Genomic DNA, 27,960 nt, shown 5'->3' on the forward strand with positions numbered 1-27,960 from the left:
TAAGTGGCTAACCACTTCAGTAAGCAAAAAATAGAGTTTCATTCCTATGACCATCCCAATTCAAGACATGGTAGTTAAGTACACAGACAAGGGCCCCAAGCAAAAAAAGTTCAAAACAATTGCTAGACTGGATAATGATGAAGGAACTGGAAAGTGGGTTGCCGAGATTGCTTCTTACAAGCCCAAAGACGAAGATAAGGAGGTCAATGCAAAGGACTTTGAGATCACCAAGGTGGAGCTCAGGAACATGAGTAGGGATTTGGATAATCACTTCTTCCAGGTATTGGCTAAGAAAATGCTCACCAGGTCAGAAAAATATGGGCAGGAGAAGAGAGAGCTAAAGCGAAATATAAAAATTCTTGCTCAATTCATTGATAGCATCGACTGCTTCGGAGCACTTCCCATATTCCATGCTACAGAGAGCTTTGACCCTACCTCACTAGAAAATAAAAAGCTAATGAATCAGGTTCAACGAGCTAAAATCATTGCGAGGGCTATGGAGAAATGGATTGAAGGAGTAATTAAAGATGGAGAATGTTAGGTCCCGGAGACAACTAAGAGGGGGGGGTGAATCAGTTGTCTAATAAAGTCAAACCAAAAACCAATTAACCAACTTAATGCTTAATACCAGTAAACTAGTTAAGTGTGTTGGTAGACAGTCTTAACAGTAAATTGCTATATCGATAAAGATTAATGCATGAAACATAAACATAGAGTCATCCACAACATATAACACCAATATTTTGTACGTGGAAACCCTGTAAGGGGAAAAACCATTATGGGAAACCTTACCCACAATCAGATGATACTACTGCAGATAGTAAGTGTACATAAATGGGGTCTCCACATGCAGAAAGGCCAACAACCTAGAGCTCACTGCTCAATCACAAAATGGGAGTCACACTGACTACAGTTGGATGGTTAAATCCAATAAGAATGTACTTCACAAAATAGCATCTTCATATGTTGGATTCAGTACCAGTGTAATGCTGATATGCTTCTACAAAAACCTAGCTTCACCTTCAAATGATGTCTTCGTGTATACCTCTACTTAATCTCGCATATATCTTCACACAATTTCTTTTCGCATTCCACATTTGATCTTACAAATAAGATTTTACATTTATACCATAACCTAAGACCAATTTTAGTAGGTCGGCACTACAAGATATTACAATAAAAAAAATTTACATACAATATAATATCTGATGCAATAACTGATAAAACATATCAGCTTTATGCATTTACATCAATAATAAATCATCTCCATAGCGTGGCATGCTAATCTAGAAAAGATAAACTTGCTGGTGTAACCCTAGATAACCTTGGACCTATTTGTCGGTAAAAGCAAATATGTAAATATGAATATACCAATGATTAATTCTTCAAAACAAAGTGTCCACACGATGTCTTCAACATTACCAAGTGTATTCCATATCATTCCAAGTGCCAGTGAACATTATATCCTGTCGGTGAACCATATACCAGTAATTGTGCAATAGTTGCTTGCTTGTCGGTGAATGTTGTTGGATCTCCAAAGTGCTAGTTTTCAGTAGGTGTTGACATCAATGACAAAACCATACCAAAATACCAAAAATCTCCCCCTTTGGCATTGATGGCAACACAAGATGGAAAAACCATCAAAGTACCAAAATAGAAATGCCAAATACCAAAAACCAACAATCTCCTAAACAACAATCTCTCCCCCTAGGAGCAACATGTGTTTATCCAAAGATTTATTTTCAATACCAATCTCTCCTCAAAAGATAATGTGTTTTTCCATAGATATATCTCCCCCTTTGAAATCAAATGCCAAAGTTACAAAAATCAAGTTCATACAAAATATCAACTACTCCCCCTAAGAAGTAGCTTCCTCATCAAAGACCGGAGTAAAAGATTTGTCTTTCAATTCTGTCGGTTGATGACAATCATCAACTGTCTAAGTCTCTACCAATGGTGGCATGACTCGAAGCTGATCTCTGAGATATTCAAAGGTCTCCTTAGGCAAAGTTTTAGTGAAAATATCTGCAAGTTGTTCTTTAGTATTCACATAAACCAGTTTTATCTCTTTTTCTTCAACTTTTTCCCTTAGAAAATTCAGTTTGATAGAAACATGTTTTGTTTTAGAATGTAATATCGGATTCTTAGATATATCAATTGCTGCAATGTTATCACAATATATAGTAATGGGTTCCTTGCATTTTACCTTTATGTCTTTCAACATTTGCTTAAGCCATAGTACCTGTGTACAGTTAGTTGCTACTGCAACATTATCTGATTCTGCTGTTGATAAAGATCTACAACTCTGTTTCTTACTCAACCAAGAAACTAATCTTTTTCCAAGAAAGAATGCTCCTCCACTGGTGCTTTTTCTATAATCCACATCTCCTGCCCAATTTGCATCTATGTATGCACATAGGTCAAAGTTTTCATCTCTAGGATACCATAATCCAAGATTTGTTATGCCTTGTAAGTACCAGAAAATCCTTTTTACTGTTGATTCATGATTTTCCTTAGGATTACTTTAAAATCTAGAAATAATACATACTGCACTCATAATATCAGGCCTGGTTTGTGTCAAATACAGTAAACCTCCTATCATAGATCTGTATCTAGTTGGATTAACAGGTGTAGATTCATCCCTTTGAGATAATTTGTCATTTGTAGTCATGGGTGTGCTTACCGGTTTAGAGTTCTCCATCCCAAATTTCTTTAGTAATTCTTTCAAGTACTTGGATTGACTCAAAAATATACCTTTATCAATCTGTGAAATCTACAATCCTAAAAAGAATTTTATTTCTCCAATCATAGACATTTCAAATACTTGTTGCATCTTAATAGAAAATTCTTTACATAATCCATCTTCTCCTCCAAAGATTATATCATCAACAAATACTTCAATAATCAAGATGTCATCATTAGTTATTTTGTAATATAAATTGCTATCTGCATTTCCTTTAGTAAAACCAATCTTTAAAAGATACTTATCCAACCTTGCATATCAAGCTCTTGGGGCTTGTTTTAATCTATACAGAGCTTTTCTTAACTTGCAAACCATATCATTGTCATTTGTCAAGGAAAATCCATCAGGTTGTTCAATATATACTTCCTCTTCAAGATCTCCATTCAAAAATGCACATTTAATATCCATTTGATAAACTTTGTAGTCTTTGTGAGCTGCAAAGGCCAAGAATAATCTGACTGCCTCAATTCTGGCTATCGGTGCAAAGGTTTCATTGTAATCAACTCCTTCTTTCTGAGAATATCCCTTACACACTAGTCTTGCTTTATTTATGACAACCTTACCATCTTCATTAAGTTTGTTTCTAAATACCCATTTGGTTCCAATTACATTTTTATCTTTAGGCCAGGGAACTAATGTCCAAGTATTATTTTTCTCATTTTGTCCTAATTCTTCTTCCATAGCTTTAATCCAAAATTTATCTTCACATGCCTCATTGATAGATGATGGTTCAATTTGAGAAATAAGACATACCTCTTCATTTTCCAATCTTCCTCTTGTCATAACTCCTTTAAATTTGTTTCCAATTATCTGATCTTCAAAATGATTCAATCTTACATATCGGGGTGTCTTAGTTTGATGTTGTTCTTCAAATACTGTGAAATTCTCTAATGATACCAGGGTAACTAGATCTTCATTTTGTATCGATGGATTTAGTGTAGGTTCATTTGTCACAATTTCTATTGTCGATTCTTAGTCTATATACCTTGAAGTTCCTCTGAATTGTTCATCAATCTTTACATTTGTACTCTCAACAATTTTCTGCAATCTCTTATTAAAACATCTATATGCCTTGCTCTTAGATGAATAACCAAGAAATATTCCTTCATCACTTCTAGGATCAAATTTGCCAATATACTCATCTCTTCTAATATAACATTTACTTCCAAAAATTCTGAAATACTTAAGAGTAGGAGTATTACCAAACCATAGTTCATGAGGGGTCTTACCGGTTTCACCTTTGATGTGAACTTTGTTGAATGTATAGACAGCAGTGCTAACTGCCTCTCTCCAATATGCATGTGGTAGATTTGCTTTTGATAACATACTTCTTGTTGCATCCAAGATAGTTCTATTTTTCCTTTCAACAACTCCATTCTGCTGGGTTTTCCGAGGTGCTGATAACTATCTTCTAATTCTATTTACTTCATAGAATGTATTAAAGTCCTTAGATGTGAATTTTCCTCCTTGATCTGATCTTAAACATTTGATTTTCTTACCGGTTTCATTCTCAACCACTGCTTTGAATAATTTGAACTTTCCAAGTGCTTATGATTTTTCTCTGAGAAAAGCAACCCAACACATTCTAGAATAATCATCAATAATTAGCATGAAATATCTATCACCTTGTAAGCTTTTAGTTCTAGCTGGACCACATAAATCGGTGTGAATTAAATCAAGAGCATTATTGGATTTTTTTGGAATACTTTTGAAACTAGCTCTAACTTATTTTCCAAATTGACATTCCTTACAAATTGTATTCTGAGGTTTCACAGTTTTAGGTAGATCTCTAACTGCCTTAGAAGTACTGATTTTTACCATGCAATCAAATTTTACATGACATAGTCTCTTATGCCATAACCAAATTTCATCTATATGTGCAATTAAGCATGCCTTTTCACTGTTATTCAAATGAAAGATATTACCTCTAGTCTGATTACCGATTGCAATTTCCAAACCAGTTCTATTCATGATTTTGCATTTTCCATTTTTAAATTGTAACTGAAATCCTTTCTCAACTAATTGACCAACACTTAAAAAATTATGCTTTAATCATTCAACATAGTAGACATTGTCAGTGTTATGCCTACCATCAAGAGATATTGAACCCTTACCTTTGATTGAACAGGCTTTGTCATCTCCAAATCTTACTAAACCTCCATTGTATTCTTGAAAGTTCAAGAATTTACCTTTGTCTCCTGTCATATGATATGAGCATCCTGAGTCAATTATCCATTCATCCTTTGCTTCAACTTTGGCTGCTAGGGCTTGTTCTACCAGTTGAGCAGTAGGTGTCGGTTGATCTTCTGTTATAGCAACAAAAACCCATCCATTGTCTGTTGGATCCTCATCGGGATCATCAGTCACACCTTCATCAACAATGTAACAGGATTTGTCTTTGTTCTTCTTAAATTTGTATCTCTGATATTCAGGATTAGGCTTGTATGTTCTTCTAGCTTCTTCTCTTAGTCTACCATGTCTATCAGGGCATCTCAAAGCCATATGACCAATCTTATTGCAGTTAAAACATTTAAAGGGTGCTTTACCTTCATACTTACTTCCAACTGGACCTTTTGGCATTTTTCTTGCAAATAGTGCTTCGAGTTCTTCAAGCTCTTCATTCTCCTTCTTGGTTTCTTCAAGTTCTCTTTCATAAAAGGCTTTCCAATCTGATTTGTCAAATGATGGAGCAGATGATGTTGATGCTTTCAAGGCAAAATCAATTTTTATAGTAGCAACAGGACCAAATTCCTCAATTTCAAAGGCTGAAAGTTTTCCAATCAATGTATCCCTAGTTACTAATATATTAGGCATTGTTCTCAACTCATTTATAGCAGTAACCTTCATTTTATATGTCGATGGCAATCCTCTTAAGATTTTTGAAACAATTTCATCCTCACTCAGGGTTCCTCCACAACATTTAATACCCAAAATAATTTCATTTACTCTTTCCATAAAAGCAGAAATCCTTTCATCTTCTTCCATTTTCAGATGTTCATACTTGACTCGGAAGCTTTCAAGTTTTGCAATCTTGACTGTGGAATCTCCTTCATTTAGTGTTTCCAAATGATCCCAAATAGCTTTAGCAGTAGACTTATCTAATAATCCCATGATTTGTTGATCTGATAATGTGCTCAAAAGTGCTTCTCTTGCTTTGCAATCATTCTCTTCATCTTTAGCTAAGGTAGTTGGAGCAGTCTGACCAGCTACAACAGCAGTATAACCATTCCTTGTAACTTCCTAGATGTCTTTACCGATGCAATTCAGATGTGTCTCCATCCTGATCTTCCATATCCCATAGTTGGTTCCATCAAGTTTAGGATTGTCCTTCCTAAAATAATTAGTAGACATTGGATCTCCTCAAGTTGGTAAACTTCTGCAAAAGAGGACTAGGTTCTGATACCAATTGTTAGGTCCCAGAGACAACTGAGGGGGGGGGGGGTGAATCAGTTGTCTAATAAATTCAAACCAAAAACCAATTAACCAACTTAATGCTTAATACCGATAAACCAGTTAAGTGTGCCGGTAGACAGTGTTAACAGTAAATTTCTATATCGATAAAGATTAATGCATGAAACATAAACATAGAGTCATCCACAACATATAACACCAATATTTTGTACGTGGCAACCCTATAAGGGGAAAAACCATGGTGGGAAACCTTACCCACAATTAGATGATACTACTGTAGATAGTAAGTGTACATAAATGGGGTCTGCACATGCAGAAAGGCCAACAACCTAGAGCTCACTGCTCAATCACAAAATGGGATTCACACTAACTACAGTTGGATGGTTAAATCCAATAAGAATGTACAGCACAAAATAGCATCTTCATATGCTGGATTCAGTACCGGTGTAATGCTGATATGCTTCTACAAAAACCTAGCTTCACCTTCAAATGATGTCTTCGTGTATACCTCTACTTAATCTCGCATATATCTTCACACAATTATTTTTCACATTCCACATTTGATCTTACAAATAAGATCTTACATTTATACCATAACCTAAGACCAATTTGAGTAGGTTGGCTTTACAAGATATTATAATAAAAACATTTTACATACAATATAATATCTGATGCAATAACTAATTAAACATGTCATCTTAATGCATTTACATCAATAATAAATCATCTGCATAGTGTGCCATGCTGATCTGGAAAAGATAAACTTGTCAGTGTAACCCTAGATAACCCTGGACCTATTTGTCGGTAAAAGAAAATATGTAAATATCAATATACCAATGATTAATTCTTCAAAACAAAGTGTCCACATGATGTCTTCGACATTACCAAGTGTCTTCCATATCATTCCAAGTGCCGGTGAATATTATATCCTGTTGGTGAACCACATACCAGTAATTGTGCAATAGTTGCTTGCTTGCTGCTGAATGTTGTTGGATCTCCAAAGTGCTAGTTTTCAGTAGGTGTTGACATCAATGACAAAACCATACCAAAATACCAATAGAGAAAAGTATATCACAAGCTCCAAGAAGTTATGCGATGAGATGCAGAGCCTCATTACAGAGATTCAAAATCAGATTTTGCCATGGGAAAAAGAGGAACATAAATGGGAAAATGTCTTGCCTATACTCACCAAAATAGAAGAGTACGAAGCCACTAGATTCCTAACAGAATATTCAATCAAGTTGGTAACTGATGAGTGCCAACTCTTCGTATTGAAAAAGACCATAATGTGGTGGGTACTCACATTCAAGTTTGTGATTTCTGACGCCAAGACTTCTATTTATGAACTTTAGGACCTCCAATGCAGCTTGGTTAATGACAACAAAGTGGTTAATCCAGACCACGATTGTCAGCTGGGGAATGTGGCGGGTACTCACATTCAAGTCTATGATTTCCAATGCCAAGACTTCTGTTTATGAACTTCAAGACCTCCAATGCGGCTTGGTTAATGACAACAAAGTGGTTAATCCAGACCACGATTGGCAGCTGGGGATTTGTGGACTAAACACGCAAGACGTGATAAAGGCTTTTAGGCTATACATGGAGAAAGTTAAACCTAAAGGAAATTTCACCCCTGAAGATATAACACAAGTCGCCTGGATTGAGTCCATGATGTTTATCGGTAAAGATCACTTACCGAAGCATGTTGAGAAAATGGTGAAACACAGATGGGACAAAGAAGCCGCAAAGGCAAAAATTGATGCTATGAATAATTCGAGCCAATCTATAATCCAGGAACTTGCAACTGCCCATGACGCCCAGGAAAGCGGAGGAGAAGATGATGATGGAAAACGAGCATAACATATCGATAATGCTCTATTTTTATTTTATGTATTTTTCATAATCTTGCAAATGACTTCAAGACATTTGTCCCAAATATACTCTGTTGGTTTTCATAACTGATTCGGAGGAGGTCGAGTTTTCAAGGAGACCTCCTCTGTTCTAAAGACTTTTATAAATTAGATTAAGGGGGATATAGAAGGGGTTAGAATGGTGGACTGAGTTTTTGGTTTTTAAGTAGTTCTGTTTTGTTGAAGGAAGTGATCAGACTTTGAAAATCTGAAATTGGAAAGGATTTATACATGTATTGTTGTGTCTTTGTTGCATAAAATACATATATATAAAAGATCATATGTGTTTGGGAGAAAGAAAACCTTTGAGTTTTGAATCTATTTATTAATATTTCTTTGCAAATATAAAGCTAATCAAATGACAGTGACATGGAAAATATCATTATTATTCTGAGATTCCTTTCTAAGTGACTTTAAAACATACGTGCTTGACAAGGGATTTTATTTCTCTTATCTGTTTTTCATGAGTTGTTGAACTGGTGTTCTGAACTTTGTTTCAATAGCTTTCATTTTTCATGATAAAACATTTTGAAGAATAATTTTTCTCTAAAATATGTGTGAATCATTAGCCTCTCATCTAAGAATGAAGTAGGTAGCCTTGCGTGCTTTTAGGTTAAAAGCATACCAGTTTAATTTAGTTAGATTATTCCCTAAATAACTAATGGAGGGAGTTGTACCTATCAAAAATTCAGCGGGAAGTGGTGTATGTCACACTTACCCAACTGTTTAGTTGAAGTTTTGTCTTTCAAAGAGGGTAACGGAGTTGTGAATCAGTCTAATTAAAAGAAAGACAAAATTCGTTCACTAACATACCCAACATCTACTTGAGCTATTCTGTTGGTTTTCCTTAGTTGAGAAGTCGAGGGAGTGGATCATTTCTTGTTCCTATTTTTTAGTATTTTCCAGTCAGCTTCTTTCTTGAGAACCGCTTCCAGATTGCTGAGGATTCTAGATATTTCATCTTCATTGCCCCAATTAGGGAATCTAGAATCATGTGAAGCACTCTTTACTATTTTTGAGTTTTGATATGAAACTGAAAGGTTCCTACCCAGTATTGCACATTTTTGGGCTTCTTGCATTTTAGAGCTTATCATGAGCAGGGAAGAGTCAGTCTTTTCTTCTTGGGAGCCAGAGATCTCCCCTTCCTCGGGTTTTTCCTCTTTCTTTTGTGTTTCCTTACGAGCATAAGTATCAGTGATTACCACTTCAGCTGTGTCTTTTGAAGAGTCAGTTTGTTCTTTCAATTCCTCTATTCGAATTTGCTCTGTCACAAGGTTGTTAACTTTGGTTGACTCATTTCTCAATACTTCCTGGGTTGGGGGATTGGAGACAGAATTTGAGGATACCACTTCCTTATTTTCTCCCAAGGGTTCAAAACAGTTGTTGTCAATAAAGTCATCTTCCTTATTTTCTGAGTTTTTTACTTGCCATACCTTTTTTTCTAGAACCTTTTAGTCTGCTTGAGCTCTCCTTTAGGCTTGATAGGATAGGATTTTTCCCAGTGACCTACTTTCTTGCAATGGAAGCAGGCAAAGGCGATAGATTCATATTCTATTTGTTGTTTCCATGTCCCCAACTTTGACACTATATCTATCTATTTCGGCATGTCTGCATCATGGGCTATCCCTACACAAAACCTAGCATGAGTGAGTCTCCTTTTTGAAGCTGCGACTGGGTCTATAGAGAGGAGTTTACCAAAGGAGCTTGCTATTCCTTAGAAGATGCTTTCTACCCAATATTCAAGCGGCAAACCTGGTAACTTTACCCAAACTAGAACTTGTGCCAAAAGAGAATCATTCATGTTCAGATTCGGATGCCATTTCTGAAGAACCAAGGCTGTCTTTCCTATCATCCAGGGACTACCACAAAGTATCCTTAACTTATCTTCTTCACATGAGAAAGTAAAAGATAGAAGGCCTTTAGGCAAAGCCAAGATTTCAATGTTACCCTTCAAAGTTCATTTCCGTTTGACATAAGCCCTTACAACTTTGATGTTTGGACGCAAACCCATAAATTTGCCTACCAGGGAGTTCGACATAATGTTTATATTATGATCTAGAACCAGCTCAGCGATAGAGATAGTGAACTTTCCACCAGATGGATCATAAATATTCTTGATAGGAGGTAAAGAGGATTTACCAGATGATTTTGTTCCAAAAAGGGATGACCATTTTCTATATTCTTTTCTATTCTCCAAGGTCTCTTCGCATGGGCTGGACCCCTCCCCCAAAAACCTAGAACCCACTTTCTTCTCTGGCAGAGTACCACCAGTCTGCGGAATGTCAATAGCCTTCGGAATGTCTGGAGGCTTGTCCTTCTCTCCCATAGGACCAACTCCTTCATTCTGGCCACTCCCACCATTGGAACCAGAGTTCCCGCCTTTCAGAGAATTTGAATTTTGAATTCTCCCATTGTCGCTTCCTACTCCTCCCAACTGCATCGTTAAGCTATAATGTAACAACTTGTTAAAATAGTCTATAATGTAACAATTTGTTAAAGTTTACAAGAATTTACACTGGTTTTCTGTAAACCATTTACTATTTTTATGAGAAAATAGTCTTTAAAAGGGTTCACCTACCCAAGCTTTTATAAGCTTAAAGTGTAGGAGGTTTTCTAATTCTAGAACCTCATATTGTTGTCTTTATTTCAAACTTTTGTTATTCTCTTCCATTGCAGCACGGAGGCAGTAATTTTCACTTTTAAAGAGAAGAAACAGAAGTTTCCAAAATGGAGAACAACACTCTGACCATACTGGTAAATATTCTCACCTTCAACCATCTACATGTCATCAAATTTACCTCTCAGACTATTTTCTTTGGTGATCTTCACATGCTCATCACCACTATAGATATCCTCAAGTTTCTTCCACACATCATAAGTTGTCTCCAAACCACGGACATCAACATACTCTGAATCAGACAAAGAACTGATAATGGCCTCCAATGCTTGATTATTCTCTTGTTGTTCTTTCTTTTGATCATCAAACAGAATCCCACTAGGTGCAGTATATTTTATAACAACATGTTCCCAGTATTGACTTCCTAGACTCTTGATATAGATTTTCATCTTATCACTCCATATTATGTAGTTTTCCCTATTAAACTTTGGACCTTCTTTCTTCATCGTGATCTTCTAGATCTTTACCTCAAGGTGTTAGGCTTAGACACTAGAGGACCTAAAATGCTCTGATACCAATTGATGATATGATGAATCAATAAGGGTCTTGATAACTACTGAGAGGGGTGGGGTGAATCAGTAGATAGAAAACTGACTTAACTTTCATTAAACTCAAAAATAATCTCACAAGTCAATTACTGAACTAACCGGTTCAAACATTGAGTAATAAACTGCAATAGCACTATCAAGAATACTGGCAAATGGCATATCAAAATAACAGTATAATAGCTCTGAAACTCCCAAACCATTTAACCAAAACATAAAAATACTTCACTAACAATAGTAAAAGAACATTTCAGATTACTGTCGATCATCTTAACATAACTAAGTGGATTTAACAGTTAAGCAAATTAACCGTATCAAAACATAACCACAAAAACCATTCACCACTTGACACAATGATTTTTGATGTGGAAACCCAAATGGGAAAAACCACGGTGGGGATGAATACCCACAAATATTCTAAACTCTTTTGAAGTTTTCCCTATTAGGAGCCAAGCATGTTAGAGCTTTACAAAATGTCCTGTTAAGAACAAATCCTGTTAGAGACCACCTGGTTAAGGGATTGACTATAATACCCTATTAGAAGAATACCATGTTCGGAGTAACCTCGATAGAGGATTTGAAATCCAAGCTAATGGATCACCTAGTTAGAGGATTTAGAAAGCACTAAGCCTGTTAAAGCTTACTCGGTTAAGGGATTTAACTGTTGTAATTGTTGGAGAACAATAGGGGTTTGTTGATCTGGTAAATAGAACTACTCTTCTTGATCAGATCCTTTTCATGCTCCTATCTACCTTCACACATACATTAGATACTCCTTCTATTTCGGCAACCAATCACACTGACACTTAACCAAAATTGTCAACACTGCAACAAAACAACTCATCGACCTTATAAGAAAAACAATAGGTCGGTAACATATCACAAACCTAAGATCTGATAGAGATTACAAACAAATCAGTTCAAGTATGGCCATTGGATTAAATAGCAATCATTGCACATTGTTCAACACTACCTCGATCACTCCTTGATCACCGGTTTATTGATTCCTATAACTCATCACGCGGTTTCCACTTCATGCAATGTACTTGCTCATTCCCAAGATAAAATTGTTATCTCTACGTGCAAAAAACCACTTAAAACTTATCACATATAACATGAATATGTGGAATAACCATTACTGATCAACATTTGATAATAAATTAATACAACCGATTCACCAAGCTCCATCGGTTAGGGTTTGGCACATCAACAGGTAGGGTTACCGGTTGATCTCGTTGCTTCTAAAGTAATATCGGTTTCCTTCACTTTCTCACCTACTGGTTGCAAAACAACATCATAACAACATCGTTACCAATTACAATTGACATCAATCACAACACAATAGTTCATCAATTGCGAGCTTCAATTAAATACCAATATAATGTAACGGGATCTACCAGATCCCTTCTGTAACTTGCAGAGCATTGAGCATTTATCCCAATGTTCCTTGGCATGTAGTCGACCTTCCCTTTTATCTACACTTCATCCTTTGGATTTTCTGGAGGAATTTCTTTTGTGGAGCTTGACATTGTTGTTTTTACACATTAGGTCTTGTTCTTCGGCATTTGAACCTTTTTTTTGGCCGACCCAATCCCTTTGGATCATATAAATCATTCTAATTGAGCATTAGAATGTAAGATAAGTATAGATAAGCTAAGAGATAGAACATAAAAGATAAATCTGAAGATATGAGGTCCCAGTTGTGACCTGTTTTGTAATTAAGCATGTTTTAGCAGGCCAGTGAGCTAGTTTCTGTAACCCGATTGTTACTGGTTGATTGTAAACAGTTTTCATGAAATAATTCATTCAGTTCTGCATTGCCTCCATCATATCCTTATTTTTCCATTGTGTTTACTCTTACTAACTGGCCCTGATAGATCTCTTCAAGGTCTCTCCCAACCGGTGACTGCACCAACTGGTATCAGAGTGATCCTTCCTTCTAGAGATTGCATTGTCCTAAAAAATTTGTTCTCGAGTATCAGACTATGGATCCAACCTGCATCTACAGAGGACTAGTGTGAAGATGGTGCGAAGAGGAAATAGGAATGGTGGAGCGTGTGGTAATGCAAACCCTATTGTGATCGAAATGCTGAGAGGAATTTCAGCCTGATTGGAAGTCATTGAAATAGCCCAGAGAAGAGGTCGAAATATTGAATATGTAAGTGAAGATGAAGGAGAACAAGCCCTAGAAGAAAAAGTAAACCCACTAGCAATTGATCTGGCTGAAGAAATTTTTTTGAGGATTTTGAGTAGGGCTAATACTAAACCTCATTTTACCCCACTAGAATAGAATGGAAAGTTGGATTCGAATGAATTGATGGATTGGATCTCAAAGATGGGGAAATATTTCTATTTTGAAAACACTGCAGAAGAAAGAAAGGTGAAATATGCCTATACCCAGTTGAAAGGTCATGCATCTCTTTGGTGGGAGCATTTGTAGGTTGATAGATAGAGAAGAGGTAAAGAGAAGGTCAAAACATGGGATCGGATGGTTGCTAAGTTGAAATCAAAATTTATGCGAGTTGATTATCAATTGAATTTGTTCCAGAAGTTGTAGAATTTGAGACTGAAGGAATCTAGTGTGAAGGAGTACACCGAAGCATTTTAAAAGTTGAATATCAGATCCAAACATGTTGATGATGAAGTTGAACAAGTTACAAGATATTTGAATGGATTGCAGGTGTCTTTACAAGATGAACTAAGTTTGATCAAATTGTAGAGTGTCAAAGAAGCTTACCAGTATGCCCTAAAAGCATAAAAGAAGATGAACAAAAGACATGAGTAGAGGCAGAGAGGCAGAGGTGGAAGGTTTTCCAGAGGAAGATTTCAAGGAGTAAGAGGATATACTAGAGGTAGAGGAACTTATATAGATCAGAACAAGGACAAGGAAGTGAGCAAAGAAGGTAATTCATGTCAGAAAGATGATAGAAATTTCTACTAGATAAGAGAACCGGATGGCTACCGGAATGAGAATTTTGGAAAAGATGATAGAATACAAGACAAGAGAGTGTTTAGAGTAACTTGCTATAAGTGTGGAGGAGAAGGACATCGTGCTTTTGAGTGTAAGAAGACAAAGAATACTAGAAGGACATAAGTAGTGGAAGAAAGCCCCACCGGATCAGATAATAAATCAGAAGATGGAGAACTATTGATGATGAGTAGATCTTTGCATCATACTGGAAGAGATGAAGAGCCCTTGCAGAGGAATAATTTGTTCAAGACTAGATGTAAGGTAATTGGTAAGTGTTGTAAAGTTATCATTGATAGGGGTAGTTCAGATAATCTTGTTTCAGAAGAGATGGTGAATAAGTTGAATTTGGAAAGATTGAAACACCCTAAGCATTATCAGATAGCATGGATTCAGGATGATCATAAGTTGTTAGTAAGTGAGAAATATTTGGTGAAATTGAAAATTAGGAATTATCATGATGAAGTCTTGTGTGATATTATGCCTTTGGATATTTGTCACCTTTTGTTGGGTAGACCTTGGCAGTTTGATAGACAAGCAATACATGATGGGAGGAAGAATACATACACTATTGTGGCTAATGGGATGAACAAAACCTTGTTGCCAATGGAGGAGCCTTTGAAGAGTGAAGTCTGTACGAATGCAAGAATTTTTTTGGTGGATGTAAGGAAATTCCTGGATGGATTGAGACATGAGAATGTGTGTTTTGAAGAGGAAAAACCAAAAGAGATAAAAGATTTGCTGACAAAATATGAAGATATCATTTCAGATAATGTGCCTAATGGATTGTCACCTATGAGAAGTATCAGTCATTGCATGGACCTGGTTCCTGGAGTTAGTTTTCCTAAAAATGTTGCACACCGGATGACACCAGCAGAGAATAAAGAAATGAATAGACAAGTGCAAGAGTTGTTGAAGAAAGGTTTGATCAGAGAAAGTTTGAGTCCTTTCACAGTACCAATAGTATTAGCACCTAAGAAGAATGGAGAATGGAGAATGTGTACCAATTCTAGAGCAATAAATAAGATCACAGTGAAATATCGGTTTCCTTTTCCTAGGTTGGATGACATAATGGATTGTTTCAGTGGAGCCAAATACTTTACAAAGATAAAATTGAAGAGTGGATATCATCAGATCAAGATCAAAGAAGGAGATGAGTGGAAAACAACATTCAAGACAAATGAAGGACTATATGAATGGTTGGTGATGCCTTTGGGTTAACTAATGCACCGAGTACTTTCATGAGGCTGATGAATGAGGTATTGAAGAAATTCCTTGGTAAGTTTGTTATTGTATATTTGGATAACATTCTAATTTTCAGTAAGACAAAAGAGGAGAATTTGTTACATTTTAGACAAGTTTTGCAAAAGTTGACAGAAGGAAAGTTGCTGATAAATCTTAAGAAGTGTACTTTCATGAAGGATGAGTTAGTCTGTTTGGGATTTGTGATATCTCAGGATGTTTGAAGATGGGTGCTGAGAAAGTAAAAGAAATTGTTGAACAGCCTACATCAGAAAGCATTGGAGAGGTAAGATCATTTTATGGATTGGCTAGTTTCTACCAGAAGTTCATTAGAAATTTCAGTTCAGTTTGTAACCCTATGACTAAGACAATGAGGGGAGATAGGAAGGAGTTCAATTGAACCACCGAAGCATACAAAAGTTTTGCATTATTGAAGCAGAAAGTGACTGAGCGACCTGTGTTAGCTTTACCGGATTTTAATAAAGTATTTCAAGTTGATTGTGATGAAAGTGGAATAGCAATAGGAGAAGTCTTAAGTCAGGAAGGGAGAGAAGTAGCTTATTTCATTGACAAATTGAATGATGCCTGGAGGAGATATTCAGTGTATGATCAAGAGTTTTATGCCATACTTCAAGCCTTGAAGACGTGGAGACATTACCTATTACCTAAGCAGTTTGTGTTGTACATGGATCATCAAGATTTGCAATATTTGAATAGCTAGAGCAAGTTGAAACAGAGGCATATGAGATGGGTAGAATTTTTCTGGAGTTACACCTTTATGTTGAAGCATAGAAGTGGGAAATATAACAAAGTTGTTGAAGCATTAAGTAGGAGGAGGAATTTGATGACAGAGATGAGAGTGATAGTATTAGGATTTGAGGAGTTGAAGACCTTGTATGATGATGACCCATATTTTGCAGAACCTTGGAGAGCATGTAGAGAATGGGTTACCGTAGCCAGAAGCTAGTGGTTGGATTACTTCATTCAAGATGGGGTGTTATTCAGAGGAGTTCAGTTGTGCATACCCAAGAGTTCTATGAGGGAGGATTTGATAAAGGAGAAACATAGCGAAGGATTATCCAGACACTTTGGTGTTGATAAAATAGTAGAAGTGGTGAGTGAGCATTAATTTTGGCCCCAGATTTATAAGGATGTTAGGAAATATGTGCAAATTTGTAGAGTTTGTCAAGTTTCAAAGGCTAGTAGTCATAATGTGAGATTGTATAAACCTTTTACAGTACCAGAAAGACCTTGGGAAGATATAAGAATGGATTTCATACTAGGATTGCTTAAAACACAGAGAGGGAATGATTCTATATTTGTATTAGCGGATAGATTCTCGAAGATGGCTCATTTCATACCTTGTAAGAAAACATCAAATGTAGTACATATAGCAGACCTATTTTTCAAGGAAGTGGTGAGATTGCATGGATTACCTAAGAGCATAGTTTCAAATAGAGACACTAAGTTTATTGGTTATTTTTGGAGAACACTTTGGAAGAAGATGAAGAAAATTTGAAGTTCAGTTCTAATTTTCACTCATAGACTGATGGATTGACAGAAGTAGTTAACCAAAGCTTTGGAAATTTGTTAAGATGTTTAATTGGAGACAAAACCGGAAGTTGGGATTTGATTCTTGCACAAGAAGAGTTTGCCTACAATAATTCAATAAAAGGGAGTACCAAAAGGACAACTTTTGAGATTGTTACCGAAGCGCACCCTAGAGGTATATTAGAACTCAGAGATATTAGCAATGAAGATTGGAGAAATGCAGAGGTGGAAGATTTTTTAGATCACATGAAGGACTTACATATTCAAGTTAAGCAACATTTGGAGGACATGAACAACAAGTATAAAGAGAAAGAAGATGAGAAGAAGAGACATAAGGAAGTTGAAGTTGGTGATGAAGTGATGGGGTATCTAAGAAAATAGAGATTCCCGGTTGGAACTTAAAACAAGTTACAAATGAGGAAATTTGGACCTTGCAAAATTTTGAGAAAGTTCAGTTCTGGAAATGCATATGAAGTGGAGTTATCGGATAGTCTAAGTATTTCACCTATATTTAACATTACAGACCTTCATCAGTATCATGAACCAAAATTTAGTGAGGACAGTGTGTCAGACTTGGAGAAACAGTTGCCCCGGAAGGAACCAAGTCATATTGAAGACATTTTGGATAGTAGAATTGGGTGTAGTACCCGGAGCAGTAAGTATAAGGAATATCTTGTGAAGTGGAAGGACAGACCAGTTGAAGATTCATCTTTGATTTCTCAAGAAGAGGTAGATGGCCTTGGTTTTCTTTTGATCCCGATAAAGTGAGAGACTCACTTTTTCAACAACCTCGAATGTCTGATGCAGGAGCATCCCCGGTTCATGGCAATCTTGCATCAACCAAAAATATTCCCTTTCTATTTTGCATTTCATTCTGCATTTTTTTGCATTAGCTCACTGGATCTCAAGGAGTTGGATTTTTCTTGAGGACTTCATCATCTACCTTATTCCCAAACCGTGGAGCATTTGGATCATTTTTCGGCAACATATCGCTACCGGTTTCTGGAGACATTTTTCTGGTACCGATTGCCTAGTTGTAATCTACTGGGATCTACTAGATCCCTTTTGTACCTTACGGAGCCCTAAGTGATGATCTTGATGTTTCTTGGCATGTGGCTGACCTTCCCTTTGATCTACACTTCATCCTTTGTATTTTCTAGAGGAATTTATTTGGCAAAGGCCGACCTTGTTGTTTTTACACGTTAGGTCTTGTTCTTCGGCATTTGAACCTTTTTTTAGGCCGACCAGATCCATTTGGATCATATAGATCATTGTGATTGAGCATTAGAATGTAAGATAAGTAGAGATAAGTTAAGAGATAGAACATAGAAGATAGATATGAAGATTTGAGGTCCCAGTTGTGACCTATTTTGTAATTAAGCATGTTTTAGTAGGCCAGTGAGCTGGTTTTTGTAATCTGGTTGTTACCAGATGATTGTAAACAGTTTTCATGAAATAATTCATTCATTTTTGCATTGCCTCCATCATATCCTTGTTTTTCTGTTGTGTTTACTCTTGTTGACCGGCCCAGATAGATCTCTTTGAGGTCTCTCCTAACTGGTGACTGCACCACCATACAACCCATACACCTACAAAATCATATGGTGTCACAAGGGGTCATAAGACACCACATCACCTCTTAGGACACCATATGACCCCTAACAACAACATATGGTGTCCTAAGGGGTCATGTGGTGTCCTAAGGGGTCATAGGACATCATATGACTTGTTAGGACACAATATAACCCCTAACGACACCTAAGCAGTCACATGGTGAGGGGTCATATGGTGTCATTATGGGTCATTTGGTGTCCTAAGGGATCATAGGACACCATATGAGCCCTTAGGACACCATACGACATCAAATGGTGCCCTAAGGGCTCATATGGTGTCATAAGGGGTCATAGGACACCATATGACCCCTTAGGACACCATACAATCCCTAACAACACTTAACCAGTCATATGACACCATATGTCCCGTTAGGACACAATATTTCCCCTAACAACACCCAAGGGGTCATATGGTGTCGTTAGGGGTCGTATGGTGTTCTAAGGGGTCACAGGACACTAACAACACCCAAGGGGTCATATGGTGTCGTTAGGGGTCATATAGTGTCATGAGGGGTCACAGGACACCATATGACCCCTTAGAACACCATACGACCCCTAATGACACCATGTGGTGTCCTAAGGAATAATATGGTTTCCTATGACCCCTTAGAACACCATATGACCCCTTAGGACACCATACGACTCCTAATGACACATAAGGGGTCATATAACACCATATTACTTGTTAGGACACAATATGACCCCTAACAACACCTAACGGGTCATATGGTATCGTTAGGGGTCATATGGTGTCTTAAGGGGTCACAAGAGACCATATGACTCCTTAGGACACCATACGACCCCTAATGACATGATATGGTGTCCTATGGGCTTATATGGTGTTGTAAGGGTTCATAGGACACCATATGACCCCTAACGACACCTAAGGGGTCATATGGTATAGTTAGGGTTCATATGGTTACCTAAGGGGTCATAGGACACCATATGACTCTTAGGACACCATGCAACCCCTAACAATAGCTAAGTGGTCATGTGGTGTCCTAAGGGGCCATAGGACACCACATGACCTCTTACAACACCATACGACCCCTAATGACAACATATGGTGTTCTAAGAGGTCATAGGACACCATATGACCTGTTAGGACACAATATGACTCCTAACGACACATAAGAGGTTATATGGTGTCGTTAGGGGTCATATGTTGTCCCAAGGGGTCATAAAACACCACATGACCTCTTAAGACACCATACAAGCCCTAACAACAACATGTGGTGTCCTAAGGGGTCATGTGGTATCTTAAGGGGTCATAGGACACCATATGACCTGTTAGGACACAATATGACCCCTAACGATACCTAAGGGGTCATTAGGTGTTTTTAGGGGTCATATGGTGTCTTGAGGAGTTATAGGGCACCATATGACCGCTTACGAAACCATACGACCCCTAAGGACACCATATAGTGTCCTAAGGGGTCATAGGACACCATATGACCCCTAACGACCATATGACCCCTAACGACACCTAAGGGGTCATCTGGTGTCCTAAGGGGCCATAGGACACCACATGACCTCTTAGGACACCATACAACCCCTAACGACAACATATGGTGTCTTAAGGGGTCATAGAACACCATATGACCTGTTAGGAAACAATATGACCCCTAATGACAACTAAGGGGTCATATGGTGTCGTTAGGGGTGATATGGTGTCCTAAGGGGTCATAGGACACCATATGACCCCTTAGGACACCATACGACACCTAACAACACCATATGGTGTATTAAGGGGCCATATGGTGTCCTAAGGCATCATATGACACAACATGACCTCTTAGGACACCATATGACCCCTAACGACAACATATGGTGTCTTATCTTTAGGTCTAGGTACAAGTTCCCATGTATTATTCTTTTCGATTTGATCTAATTCTTCTTCCATAGCTCTCATCCAATTTTCATCTTTGCAAGCTTCAACAAAATCTTTAGGTTCAACTTTAGAAATCAAACATACTTCTTTAGCTTAGGTTCTTCTTAACTGCCTCTACCAAATCATTCTGCTTAGGTTCTTTAGTCTGAACTAGGGCAAAAACAACATGTTGTCCATCATCATAACCACATGTTCTGATCTCTTTCCCAAGGATCTCATGTACCTTCACATTTTCCCTTTCCACTATCTTTCTCAGTCTCTTATTGTAGCACCGGTAGGATTTTCTCTTTGTAGAATATCTCAAGAACATTCCTTCATCACTTCTAGCATCAAGCTTTCCTATATCCTCATCTCTCTTGATATAACATTTGCTACCAAATACTCTGAAATATCTCACAATAGGAACATGACCAAACCAAAACTCATAAGGGGTCTTACTGATATCACCTTTAATATGAACTCTGTTGAAAGTGTAAACAGCAGTGCTAATAGCTTCTCTCCAGTAAATCTTTAGAACATTCCCTTCAATCAGCATAGTCCTTGCAGCATCCACGATAGTTTTGTTCTTCTTTTCAACAACTTCATTTTGCTGAGGGGTTCTAGGAGTAGATAATTATCTTCTAATCACATGCTTCTCATAGAATGAATTGAACTCACTAGAATATAATTATCCACCTCTATCAGATCTCAGATACTTCACCTTCAAACCAGGCTCAGTCTTCACCTTTGCTTTGAATATCTTGAATTTGTCCAATGCTTCTAAATTCTCCTTCAAAAATACAACCCACATCATCCTGGAATAATCATCAATTAGCAGCATAAAATATCTATCACCCTGCACACTTCTAATATTTGTAGGTCCACATAGGACAATATGCACAAGATCTAGTAATCCATCAATTATATACTTCTTGCTTTTAAAATAAATCCTTGTTTGCTTACCCATTTGGCATTCCTTACATACAGGATTTGCAGACTTGACAATCTTTAGGGAGTCTCTGATAGCTTGTGTAGAACAGATCTTAATCATTGAATCAAATTTAACATGACACATTCTCATATGCCACAACCAACTCTCATCAATCTGAGCAATCAAACAACTTTTCTCACCAGCATTCAAATGAAAAATGTTACCTTCAGTCTTAGTTCCAAATGCAATCTCTATACCAGAGGCATTTAGGATCTTGCATTTTCCATTCTTTAATTGTAACTCATAACCTTTATCAACCATTTGTCCAACACTCAAAATATTATGCTTCAAACCTTCAACATACAAGACACCATCAGTGTTATGTTTACCATCAAAATAAATAGAACCTCTCACACGGATCACACAGGCTTTGTCATCTTCAAATCTCACTATTCCACCATCATACCTTTCCATACTCACAAATTTTCTTTTCTCACTAGTCATATGATTTGAAAAACCACTGTTAATTACCCATTCATCTTTCTCTTCAACTTTAGCAGCTAAAGCTTTCTCCTCAATAGTGCAGTTTGTGGAAGCAACGGGTACAGTTCTATCTTATTTAATAGCAATAAACACAACTTCATCTCCTTCTGATTCTTCATCTGTAACACCTTCATCAGCAACATAATAAAAGTTCTTCTAATTTTTATACTTCTGGTTAGACTTATAGGGCTTATCATACTTCTCATGCTTCCCATATCTATTTTTCCTATCATGCTTGTCAAACTTATCATGTCTATCATACTTAGCCATTCTCTTCGGGCATCTAGAAGCAAAATGTCCTATCTTATTGCAAGAGAAACATTTCAAAGGCAATTTTCCATCATACTTATCAGCTCGTTTAGGCAATCTCCAGGCAATCAATGTTTCAAGCTCATCAAACTCTCTTTCTTTATCTTCCATCTATCTTCTCTCTCTTTCATATCTAGATATTCTACATTTATCAAAATCATATTTATACTTTTCAGATATAGATGTTGATGCTCTAGATGTTGTCTCAAACTTTCCATGTGATTCTCCAAATTTTCTTAGCTCAAATGCAGCAATCTTTCCAACCAGCATATCTCTTGTCACTGTGGTCACACTCTAGATCTCAACAGCAGCAACAACCTTATGTTTGTTAGCAGGAGGCAAGGATCTCAGCACATTCACAACAATTTCATCTTCCTCGATGGTTTCATCAGCACATTTGATACTTAGGACAAGGTCATTCACCTTAGCCATGAAGGATTGTATGTTCTCGCCATCTCACATCTTTAGCATCTCATACTTTCCTTTCTAACTCTGCAACTTAGCAACTTTCACTTTCTTATCACCTTCATACAACATCTCAGGCTTCTCCCAAATCTCATGTGTGGTCTAAAGTCCCATCACATTTTTCATCTCAGAATTAGTCAAGGAACTAAGTAATGCTTCCTTCACTCTAATATTATGTTCATCTTCCTTGATCTCATCTGGAGTAGTCAATTCATTCGAAGGAATAGTATAGGCAATCTTTGTAATTTTCCAATAATCCTCCCCAAGACATTTCAAGTGCACTTCCATCTGGTTCATCCATATAGAATAGTTACTTTCATCAAATCTCGGACTGTCCTTCTTAAAGATAACACCTTGAGTTGTCATCTTGGATCTCCTCAAGTGGTTAAGCTTCTACCGGAGGATCTATCTCTTATACCAATTGTTAGCAACAACCAAGAAGAAAGACTGAGAGGGGGGGGTTGAATCAGTCTTCACCGGAATAACAAAAATTAACTACAAAATAGATCTGATAAACTACAGTAATAAGACAGATAAGAAAATTGAAAGCACAACACACAACACCAAGATTTTGATGTGGAAAACTCGGTTAAGGGAAAACCCATGATGGGAACCTACCCACGGTAAGATGATACTCTATCGTAGTATGTGAAAATATTGCAATGGGGAACACACATGCATTCAGGCACACTTCCTAGAGCTCATTGCTCAAAAGATAATGGCCCAGAAGGCTACAACCCTCAAGGAAGTCTCACTGACTTACAATAAGATTTGAAATACAATCTGGAAGAAATGAACTGAAAGAATAGCATCTCCAAATGCCTGATCATAGTTCCGGTTAAGCACAAATGTCTACTCTACAACACCAATCTCTCCTCAATCACAGAACCGAAGGATAAATCTCTTGTTCACAAATAAACCTCTCTTTGATAATGTAGACACAACATCGACACCTAAATTACATGAATATATCACCTATATATACAATCCATCAACCTTGATAACAAGGTTGGCTAAACCCTCAACCCTCAATTACAAAATTACATCACACAATACAAATATCGACCACTAGACCAATATAATGATTTACATATCATAGCATGGTCCTAAATCAAATTCCCAAATGCACAACTCCAACGAAAATCACACCAAGATCAACTGCAACACGCTACACCACCAGGAAAACCGTACAACACAAAAAACATCACTAGTTCATAGAAAACACCAAAAACTCGCACAACGATCAATGCAAATAGACAAAACAAATAGGACACTAGGAGACACCAGCAAGAACATTAGAATCATCAGAAACAGCTACACCAACACCACTTATCAAATCTTCATCTGCCAACGTCTGAAAGCTCAAGAACATAACCAATCAGTGACTATCACGAAGATGGATAACTTGCAGAGCACCAAATCATGATCCATCTTAAATGAAGATACACAAGACCATCGCAAACAATATCCCAAAATTAGAGCACAAGATCTAATCACACTAGAATATACCAGAGGAAATACTGAACTATGCAAAACAGTGAACAACAAAATAACATTGCAAAATTGGATCATAACATCTTCTCAAACACACCGGAGCAATACACAGGAATATGTTAACATCGATAACAAAAACATATCCTAGCAGTAGAAATGACTAACAATCTCCAACACATGACCCTTAATGATACCTAAGGGGTCATATGGTGTTGTTAGGGGTCATATGGTGTCCTAAGGGGTCATAGGACACCATATGACCCCTTAGGACACCATATGACCCCTAATGACATCATATGTTGTCCTAAGGGCTCATATGGTGTCCTAAGGGGTCATAGGACACCGCTTGACCTCTTAGGACACCATATGACCCCTAAGGGGTCCTATGGTGTCCTAAGAGATCATGTGACATCCTAAGGGGTCATAGAACACCATATGATTTGTTAGGACACAATATGACCCCTAACGACACCTAAGGGGTCATATGGTGTCGTTATGGGTCATATGGTGCCCTAAGGGGTCATAAGACACCATATGACCCCTTAGGACACCATATGACCCCTAACAACACCATATGGTGTCCTAAGGGCTCATGTGGTCTCCTAAGGGGTCATGGGACACCATATGACCCCTTAGAACACCATACGACCCCTAACGATACTTAAGGGGTCATATGGTGTTGTTAGGGTCGTATGGTATCCTATGGAGTCATAGGACATCTTATGACCCCTTAGGACACCATATAACCCCTAACGACACCATATAGTTTCCTAAGGGCTCATATGGTGTCATAAGGGGTCATAGGACACCATATGACCCCTTAGGACACAATACGATCCCTAACAATACCATATGGTGTACCGAGGGCTCATATGGTGTCCTAAGGCTCATGGGACACCATATGACCCCTTAGGACATTAGATGACCCCTAACAACACCTAAGGGGTCATGTGGTGTCATATGGTGTCCTAAAGTGTCATAGGACACCATATGAACCCTTAGGACACCATATGACCCCTTAGGACACCATACAACCCCTAACGATAGCTAAGGGGTCATATTGTGTCCTAAGGGGTCATAGGACACCATATGACCCCTTAGGACACCATACAATCCCTAACAACAACATATGGTGTCTTAAGGGGTCATGTGGTGTCTTAAGGGGTCATAGGACACAATATGACCCGTTGGGACACAATATGACCCCTAACAACACCTAAGGGGTCATATGGTGTCATTACAGGTCATATGGTGTTCTAAAGGGTCAAAGGATACCATATGACCCCTTAGGACACCATACAACCCCTAACGAAACTATATGGTGTCTTAAGGGCTCATATGGTGTCCTAAGGGGTCATAGAACACCATATGACCCCTTAGAACATGATACGACACCATATGATGTCCTAGGGGCTCATATGGTATCTTAAGGGATCATAAGACTCCATATGACCCCTTAGGACACCATATGGTGACCCAAGGGCTCATATAGTGTCCTAAGGAGTCACGGGACACCATATGACCCCTTAGGATACAAGATGACCCCTAATAATACTCAAGGGGTCATATGGTGTCCTAGGAGGTCATAAGACACCATATGAGCCCTTAGGACACCATACAACCCCTAAAGACACCTAAGGGGTCCACCACATGACCTCTTAGGACACCATACGACCCCTAACGACAACATATGGTGTCTTAAGGAGTCATAGGACACCATATGACCCATTAGGACATAATATGACCCCTAACGATACCTAAGGGCTCATATGGTGTCGTTATGGGTCATATGGTGTCCTAATGGGTCAAAGGACACCATATGACCCCTTAGGACACCATACAAACCCTAATTACACCATATGGTGTCTTAAGGGCTAATATGGTATCCTAAGGGGTCATAAGACACCATATGACCCCTAATAACACCATATGGTGTCCTAAGGGGTCATAAGACACCATATGACCCCTTATGGCACCATACGACCCCTAACTACACCATATGGTGTTCCAAGGGATCATATGGTGTCTTAAGGGGTCACAGGACACTATATGACCCCTTAGGACATAAGCTAACCTCTAATGACACCTAAGGGGTCATATGGTGTCATTAGGGGTCATATGGTGTCCTAACGGGTCATAGGATAGCATATGCTCCCTTAGGACACCGTACGGCCCCTAACAACACTTAAGGGGTCATATGGTGTCATAAGGTGTCATAGGACACCATATGACCCCTTAGGACTCCATACAACCCCTAACAACACCATATGGTGTTCCAAGGGTTTGTATGGTGTTCTAAGGGGTCACGGGACACCATATGACCCCTTAGGACACCAGATGACCCCTAACGACACCTAAGGGGTCATAGGACACCACATGACTTCTTAGGACACCATATGACCCCTAACGACAACATATGGTGTTCTAAGGGGTCATGTGGTGTCCTAAGGGGTCATAGGCCACCATATGACCCGTTAGGACACAATATGACCCCTAATGACATCTAAGGGGTTATATGTTCTCGTTATGGGTCATATAGTGTCCTAAGGGGTCATAGGACACCATATGACCCCTTAGGACACCATATGGTGTTGTAAGGGCTCATATGGTATCCCAAGGGGTCATAAGACACTATATGACACGTTAGGACACAATAGAACCCCTAACGATACCTAAGGAGTCATATGGTGTCATTAGGGGTCATATGGTGTCCTAAGGGGTCATCGGACACCATATGACCCCTTAAGACACCATATGACCCCTAACAACACCATATGGTGTCCTAAGGGGTCACAGGACACCATACGACTCTTTAGGACACCATAAAACCCCTAACGATAGTTAAGGGGTCATATGGTGTCCAAAGGGGCCATATGACACCACATGACCTCTTAGGACTCCATAGGACCCCTAACTACAACATATGGTGTCCTAAGGGGTCATGTGGTATCCTAAGGGGTCATAGGACACCATATGACCTATTAGGAAACAATATGACCCCTAACAACACCTAAGGGGTTATATGGTGTTGTTAGGGGTCATATGGTGTCCTAAGGGGTCATAGGACACTATATGACCTCTTAGAACACCATATGACCCCTAACAACACCATATGGTGTCCTAAGGGCTCATATGGTGTCCTAAGGGCTCATATGGTGTCCTAAGGGGTCTTTGGACACCATATGACCCCTTAGGACACCATAAAATCCCTAACGACACCTAAGGGGTCATATGGTGTCGTTAGGGGTCATATGGTGTCCTAAGGGGTCATGTGGTGTCCTAAGGGTTCATATTGTGCCCTAAGATGGGAAGATGAACCATTATTACAATATAAAAAGCAGTTTCAAAACTGCTTACAAAAATAAGTTTAGATCACCCCCAGAGAGCAAGCATGAGGTTCAAGGATGAAAATAATAAACTAGTATATGTTCCCCTTCTCTCCCTCCCTTGTCCCTTTCCCATCCCCCTCCTTCTCTCTCTCTCTCTCCCTTTCTCTCCCCCTCCACATTCCTTTGTCCCTCGCTTACTCTCCCTCTTTCTCTCCCTCTCCCCTTCTCTGTCTTTCTCTCCCTCTCCCCTTCTCTATGTCTTTGTCTCGTTCTCCAAAACTCTCTCTCTCTCTCTCTCTCTCTCTCTCTCTCTCTCTCTCTCTCTCTCTCTCTCTCTCTCTCTCTCTCTCTCTCTCTCT

Source organism: Cryptomeria japonica, chromosome 8, assembly GCF_030272615.1.
Source record: "Cryptomeria japonica chromosome 8, Sugi_1.0, whole genome shotgun sequence".
NCBI lineage: Eukaryota > Viridiplantae > Streptophyta > Pinopsida > Cupressales > Cupressaceae > Cryptomeria > Cryptomeria japonica.